The 8,259-nt window shown below is 41.6% G+C and overlaps 1 protein-coding gene across 2 annotated transcripts in view; it reads right to left on the reverse strand.

The window, feature by feature from the left end:
* The window catches only part of iyd (iodotyrosine deiodinase), a 37,752-nt gene that overhangs the window by 29,338 nt on the left and 155 nt on the right, over window positions 1-8,259 (reverse strand). The window contains exons 1-2 of one of the 2 annotated variants that reach the window (XM_084378144.1): window positions 7,963-8,040; window positions 5,664-5,782 (exon numbers count right to left, since the gene is read on the reverse strand). The gene's annotated coding sequence lies outside the window, so the exon portion shown is untranslated. Of the gene's footprint in view, window positions 1-5,663; window positions 5,783-7,962; window positions 8,041-8,259 lie in introns of those variants that run through there. The other variant, XM_084378145.1, reaches the window with a different exon arrangement.

The following is an 8,259-nucleotide window of genomic DNA, read 5'->3' on the forward strand; positions in this document are numbered from 1 at the left end:
CAACCTCACTCATATGTTTTTTTATTTCTAAAGGGAAGTCATGGAAGAATATAGGCCAGTACAGAGGAGACAGACAGAGAGAGAGGGACACGCCAACAGAACGTGATAATGAATGTCTTCTGATTCACTGACATACATTCCCAAACAGCCTTTTGGATTTCACTGCAGGAACCAGAATTACATGCACACATCCGCACAGTGCTGCTGTTGCTGCTGCATGTTGGGAGGAACAGAAAAGCCGGAGCGGTGCCAGAGCGACTGTGCGGTGCAACGAGGCTGCGTCGTGTGCCTTTAAATTCCATGACCCACTTTTCACAGCTGGGGCTGGCTGGCTGGCAGGGAGCGCTCGCTCGCACACGCACGCTGCCTTGAATAATTGGGACTGCAAGGTGAATGTGAGGAGAATGGTTAAAGACGGGAGCTTCCCCCCCGCCAGCCAGCCAGCCAGCCGGCCAACGTGGTCGGTTCAGTCAGCTGGCTGCACACCAGCAGATCTCACACCAGCGCTGTCCTCGAGTCACTGTCGGTCATGGTGTTTGGGAATATTAAAACTGATGTGAACGGAGACGGTTGTTTGGCAGAAGAAAGGATGTGGATGGATGAAATGAGATGAGACCGGCAAGAGCACGGGAGTGTCATTTTTATGAGCCGCTATCATTTTGAAGCCACTGTCTATTTTCAAGGAACGCATCATAACTCCTAATGTGAAGAAGCCCAGCAGACCCTTGTGTAAATTTAATGTCCTCCCATCCCCCTCTTTATTTTTCCATTCTCTCTCTCTCTCCCTCGATCCTATATGTTCCTCTCCACCCCCCTTCGCTCTCGTCTTCTACTTCACTATGTTTCCCCCCCTCTCTCTTGTGGATGCAGCGATCCATCATGCCAACACTTCAGGGAGACGAAAAAGCGAGAGGAGGGGGCGCAGATTGAGAATGGAAAAAGACAGACAGAGACTGTATATGACCAGGGTGGTAAGGAGGGAGATGACAGATAGGGTGACACCAGCGGCGTTTTCCCCCCTCCCTGCGAGAGAGATCCCATCTCGTCTCCACTGCTGTGGAACCCAACTGCAGCATCAGATAAATGCTGGGCAGACATGTCACGCTGTGGTAGCCTGCTCATTCATTCACATGACAGGCAATTCAGCTGTACAGCATCACTGATTACCAAGACAGAGAGGGAGAGAGAGAGAGAGAGAGAGAGAGAAGAGGAGGTGATGTTTTCTTCTGTCACCTCCATGTCAAAGAGCTGTATTTACCCTGCGCACTGGACCTGCTGCATTGTGGGTAAGGAGGACATGGCAAGCAGGACTCTCTTTCCCTTCCTCTTCTTAACCTACTGTGACAGGAACATTAGTGCAAACAAACAAAGTGAATTGTAAATTGGGCCAGAAGAAGTTACTTCAGATTGAGTAAGTTCCAGCGAGATTATGCGTTTTGGACACTGCTGAATATTTTATTCTACTTCAACTTTAAGTACGAGCAAATCCCTGAGAACAACCTTCCTGCCTCGACTCTATAAATACTATATAACACACATGCATGTGTTCCCCTTGCGCAGCGTGCATGTGTGTGCGGCAAAGCCCGCCGTGCATCTCGTGGGAAATCCGTTTAATTTCACTACACTGAGCCCATTCAATTTTCCAGCACTCCAGACATGAATGTTACAACTCTTGCTCCGCGAGCATAAAAATGATGTAGGCGTGTACAACATCGCACAAGACTTTGTTGCCAGCGTTGACCATTTCTACCACTGCTGCCTCAACTACAGCTGCAGGCGAATAGATTTGGCTGAATATGTGGGAATTGGTTTAGAGCGGCAGTCTGCAGCAGTTTAAAGAAAGTTCAAGTTCAAAGCCGTTATACTAATATTTACCTCTGTTTGCACAAACTGACAGGACTGGAGGGACGGGGGTGATAATTGTGTAGTGTGCAATGGAAGAAGAAGTACTCAGATCCTTTTTCTTAAACGTACAAGGAACTGCTTATGACTACATGTCAATTTAATGCTGATGCCTCTATATGATCTACATAAGCAAACAAGAGATTTGTTATTTCTGTATAGTCGTTAAAGTTATTCTTAATGCTCTGTCATTAGGTCAGATTCATACTCCATAAATTAAGGAGTCTCACATCCTGCTCTGTAGTGAAAGAAAGTTTAAGTTTAAGAAGTCAAACGTTATAATAGAGACCATTACAACTCCTTAATGTACATTCTGTCAAATCATTAGAACAGACGGCTAGTAGACAATACTCAGCAGGGGTGCATACGGAGCCTAGATGTTGTGCATCTGATGCCTTACAGTTCAGTATTGCCCTGAGCCCTACCCAGCACCATAAATGCCTCGATGTCAGACAGTAAACACTGCTGCTCTAAACACTGTGCAGACAAAACCACTGTGACCACCGGAGGGATTAATTGCAGGGATTTAGAATTAATAGCACTATTTACTTGGGTCACATAGCCATATGTCCGCTGGCCTGTTTGCGTATGAACTGCTTGTTTTTGAGGTTTGTTTTCTATGCTGCCATTGGTCCTTTCTGCGCATAATCGGAGGGATGAGATTGGTCAGCTGTAAATGATCTCATACCTAGATACAGCATGGAGTGTAGAGATGAGTGTGTGTGTGTGTGTGTGCTCAGAGGCAGGGCAAGTCTATTCAGACAACATGGGGGGGAGGAGGAGTCCTGGTGGGGGATCTGTCTGTCTGCAGGGGGTGAGTTCAGATCATTCTCCATTATGCCATCTGTTTCTAGTGAATTATGTAGAGACAGAGATAATTAAAGGGGCTATTATCACTATGCTACCAAAACAACACAGGCATGCTTAGCGCCCTTATAAGAATACAAACAACAACAGAAAAGTGTAACAGGGGAGAAGAAGGTTAGAACTGCGAGCAAAGTTTGAGATTTTAGATCCAGACATAAAGATCTCATCAAAAGAAGAAGAAAAAAGACTGACTATATGTCTTCATAATAACAACAACGACCAATTACACACAGAATTGTACCCCAGGGTGGGTTAAAGCAGCATTAATACTCTGTTTCACTGACATCTTTTGTTGTACAAACAGGCCGTGAAAGTGAACATCGAGGCTAAACTAGTCTGGAGTGAATTGTTGCTATGCAGAGACGGTCCCGTCTGTCTGCTGCTGCTAAGGTAACATGAGGATAAAGAGACGGGGCTACCCAGACAGAAGTAGAGAAAAAAGAGACACAAAGAGTCTGTCTGAAAGGAAAAGTGATAAGATGAAGGAACAGAAGTGAAAATCAAGTCCTGGTTACAGTCTGTATTGTGCTGTGTGGTGCAATCATGGCAGTAACGATTAACAGTTAATCATCTGCTCGCATCTCCTCTTTAAAAATGCAGCATCGTTACACTACGTGGGTTGCTTGATGACAGCAGATAAACCTGTGTATTAATGTGCTTCATTAATTACGAATGTACGTGTGATTTCACCATCATGAGAACATCTGCAAAACTGAATTTAATAATTAAAAAAAAAAAAAATCAAGCACAATCTTGTTTCCTCAGGCACTATATGCAAGAAAAAGATTATGGACGCTAAGCTGTGAAAATCCATCGCTGAAGTGATATCACCACCACGCTGACATCTGCTTACTCGATGAGATGAGCGTTTTGTAGGTGGCAATGTGTTACTATCGTCAGCACGGAGGCATGTGTCTGCAAGCTGGTTCGAAAATGAATTTTTACAGCCTATGCATTGTTTACCTCATTATCTCCTGGATGTTCTACACTTGCTCAGCACCGCATAATTAGCTGCTGTGCTGCCTTCGGTTGCTGTGAGAAATATTGCAACGCCAGGTGTATTACAGAGCATGCCTTAATGACCTGCTACAGAATGTAAACGCTAAAGGAAAGTTTGATTTTACATGACAAATACTCAAAATTCAAAGATGTAGCATTTTAACTTTGACATAGCTATTTTTTTCATTATTTTTAAAAGGTGGTAATAACAATAATTATTTTGTTTATTTCATATACTCTCCTCTGATTCAGGAGTTAAATTTCACCCTTATCTGAGGCTTTAAAGGACGAGTGTGTATGACTTAGCGGCATCTAGCCTTCAGGTTACAAATTGCAACCAACTGAATACACCTCTCCTCTCCTTCCCTTTCAAAGAGTATAGACCCTCTCTAGAGCCAATGTTTGGTTTGTCCATTCTGGGCTACGGTAGACACATGATGGTGAAAACATTGCAGACTCCCTGTGTTGATATAAAATGCTCAGTCTAAGGTAACAAAAATACAAGGATTCTGGTGAATGAGTATATGGTGAGTATACACTAATTAAATAAGAGTTATGAGCATTATATTTAATTTCTGACAGTAGATCCTCCCGAATTCGACACACTGCACCCTTAATGTATTTTTCTCAAGCAGTCTCTTACTATGAGTGATGTGGTCCAACATGAACAAAACATTTCCTGCCAAAGCTTGAACAGTTTTGGTCATCTCACATCAGGGATTTGGGGATTTGTGTATTTGTCTGTCCTCATCTCACCGCTTTGAAGGAGGTGGGATTCAATTGAAAAAAACAAAACAAGAAGAGATGCACCAATCAGGATTAAGGATTTCTAAATTGGATGACAGTTGTGAGGTTATATAACCATGTTGCCAGACCAACGTTTCTTAAATAAAACCATTAAAACGTTTCCTATAGATGTTTTTATTTTGTTTTTACCAAACACAACAAAAACATTCTGTTATAAATAGAAAGACTTAGTGTAAAGCTTTGAATCCAAGTTTTAAGGGGCTTTAGTGCCACATTCCTCTGGATATAAAAAGCAGCAGCTTGTTTCCGGATCGTTGATCTCTCTCGTGAAACCAGCCTCCCTGATCTAGAAACTTATCTGACCTTCACCCTGGTGGTTGCCAGCCCATGCTCCGTGTCATGTGCAAGCACACACACAAACACAAATTAATCCAAATAAATCAGCCAAGAGGTTGCTCGTCCTCAAAATCAATCAGTTCCTCGATCTGCTTATTCCTCAGCAGCCCACGCCCGGCCCCAGTTGAGCATTAATCAACGAGGATAAGCATCCGAAAGTGGAAATGTCTGACATCCATTCCCTTCAAATCTTGCGCACATTTAGGTCAAGTGCAAAGTCTTTCTGTGTCTGCCCTCGCTTCAGTTCTGCAGGTAAATACTGTATGCCACGCAGAGACTCAGTGTGTATATTCTTTTGATGGTCTGGATCTACTCCTGTGTAGGAAGAATCTCAAGCTCCCTCTCCCTCGAGAACCAATTACAGACAGTTCGGGGAGCTTTCATCATAAACATGTGAACACAGTCAAACACACATAACCCTGAACATCACCCCAGGCTTTAACCACCACCTACTGACCGAAGCCTGTAACTCAAAACCATCCTTCGCATGGCAAAATGAAAAAACAGACCTCAAGCGCACACACACAAAGACAGACACTCAAGAGGAAAGAAGAGCAGGGGGTGGTTTTCTCTGGAGGGCTTTCGTCTGAAAAATAAGTAGGGGGATGAGGGGCTTAGGTTAAACCGTATACAAGACTGTTAAATATGTAAAGTTCCCTCTTTGTAATCAGCATTTGCCCATCCTTTCCATCTCAGGCACCACAGACAAGCACAAGCTCTGTATGTTGGTGTGTGGGTCTTGGGGTACATACCTACAGGCCAATATCTCCTCCTTCCATGCCAAACAGCTGGTTGCCATGGTTGCAGTTTGCTGTGCACCAATGAGTAGCCATTTTACTGGGGGTCCAGAGGGGGGGCGAGCCTGCACAGTCTGGCAAATAGCAGTGATATGAGCGGAGATTAGCATACATTCAGCCAGGAACAGTAAATCCTCGCTCAAATATCACTGGGTTAGTTAAGATAACAGTGGTCTGTTTTATTTTTGACTCACGTCTCATTTTGTCTAATTGAAATGCCTCTTTGTTAAAGGCTACATGAGGCAAAACGCCTTTTATATTTCCATGCACTGTGTTGTTCACTGACATTTTTGGCAAGCACCAGATTTTGGTGTTTGGTGAATTGTTAAATTCGTGGTAATGACATTTAATGGATTCATCATAGCTGCTGTTATTCATGTGTAAATATTCCAGGCATTAAACAACACTTCATTAATTTTCATAGGTCTGCATTTAGCTGATAATGTTGATTTAAACATTGTATTGATGTACCAATGAAACCTAATGAGAAAGGTATTGAACCGCCACAAAGGGACTGAGTACAGTTTTGATGAGTCAAACAGTACCAGTGTAAGCAAAGGGCTCCCTCTGCTGGTCATATGGGACAACAGCAATGAAGTCAACATGAATGATTTGTTGATTTGTCATTTTTGGGTTGCCTGTTCAAAACCTCTAGCTATTACTACTTACCATACAAACAGAAAGATTATATGCCCCTTTTTTGGGTTGAAAAAAAATAAAGTATCCCACTCACTAAGCTGGATAATGCTTAAAAAAAACCACATTGTACTCACAGAAAAATACATTGACAAAGAGCTGAAAACAGGCCTGTTTTTCTAGGAAATACATGATTTTCACAGGAGAGCTACAAGTTCACACATACACAGGGGTTGAGGTGTCAGCTGTTGTTTACAAACATGATAATAGTTCATATTTGTCAATCTTAGTACTGAGGAGTAACACTATATAAGTCAGCCAACACAGGTGTTTCCACTTATACTGTCTGATTATAATTTGCTTGCTTGGCAGCTCCCTCACTCTCATGTTGGCACCTGGTAGGATGGGACTATTTACACCATATTTACAGGCCTTTTCTTACACAAGATGTTTCGACATGTTACAGTTAGAAAAGCACAGGTGTAACTAATCACATTAATGATGGCTGAATTCCTTTTAGCTGCTTCAGTTTCACAGTTCAAGTAATGTTTATGCTGCCTCACTATCATGGCTTATCGAATAGAGAGGAGACATTGTTAATGTTATTATTAGCAACAGCTGTGCCTTTCTCTAATATGACAAGTCAACATGTCTACACCTGTGTGGGTGTGCAGACAATGAACAATGACAAATTATCCATATAATATACTTAACAACTTTGTGAGTGCTATATGTTGAGTGTTATATGCAGTCTTGGAATATAATGAGGTACATTTACTCAAGTACTAAACTTAAGTACAATTTTGATGTACTTGTGGTTGACTTGAGTATTTTCATTTTATGCTACTATAAACGTCTACTTCACTACAATTCAGAAGGAAATATTGTACCAATAAAGTAGTTGAAATCTGCCCCAGCTTTTCCAGCTGCAACATTAAAGTGATGTACACATTTATCACTATTTATTATCCAAACTTATGATATACATTATTTTGAGATTGATCAATCTGCATAATGACTACTTATACTTTTGGTACTTTAAGGTACACTATGTAGTTTGGGGGAATAATCTTTGATAAAGAAGAGAGAGAATGGCGGACCCTGCCACCTTTCTAGCTTCAGACAGTGTTCTGGGACCTTATTTTCCTCTAGGAACAGCTCGTTTATTCAGTTCTGGGAAATATAAATATTTCTGAGTTTGAATGTATTTTCCAAAAACTACAAAGTGCCCCTTTAAGTACATTCTGATGCGAACACATTTGTACTTTTACTTGTGACATACAGAGTACTGCCTCTTTTACGTTTATTGTCATGAAAACAAAGAGAGTCTGATTATTTAGTTTGTTTAAACATGATAATCAATTAAGATTGTTCTTGTCTGATTAGAAAAACTAGTGGAAAACTTTAAAAATGCACTCATTTGGCTCTGATGCAGCGATCATCAATTTAATTAGTAAACTTAAGTCATCTAATTAACATAGTGAGTAAAAAGTGCAATATTTGCCTCCACAGTAGTGCAGTAGAAGTATAAAATAGTAGTTCTTCAAAATTGTATTTAAATATAGTCCTTGAGTAAATACACAGACACCATAACAATGGTTTCACCACATTGATGTACTTTGAATGCCAGTAGATGTCAGCATACTTCAGACAGACCTGACACTGTGTAGTATCACTTGTGCACCTTGCCACATCTCAAGTTTATCAAGCAGTCCCTGTTTCTCCAGTCTGTATTATTATCAGTACTCAGACACACTGACCAGTTTCTCAGCTGGGCAGGCAGGACTACACATCCTACACAGTAGCAGCTAATGCTAATTAGCCTCTAAGGTGCATTTAAGGCCCAAAATGAAGCAAATGTATTGAATGACTCAGACTAATAGTGTGAGAAAGGTGTATTCTGCCTCTAGTGTGT

This window comes from Pagrus pagrus (genome assembly GCF_965226575.1).
Source record: "Pagrus pagrus genome assembly, chromosome: 16".
In the NCBI taxonomy this organism is placed as follows: domain Eukaryota; kingdom Metazoa; phylum Chordata; class Actinopteri; order Spariformes; family Sparidae; genus Pagrus; species Pagrus pagrus.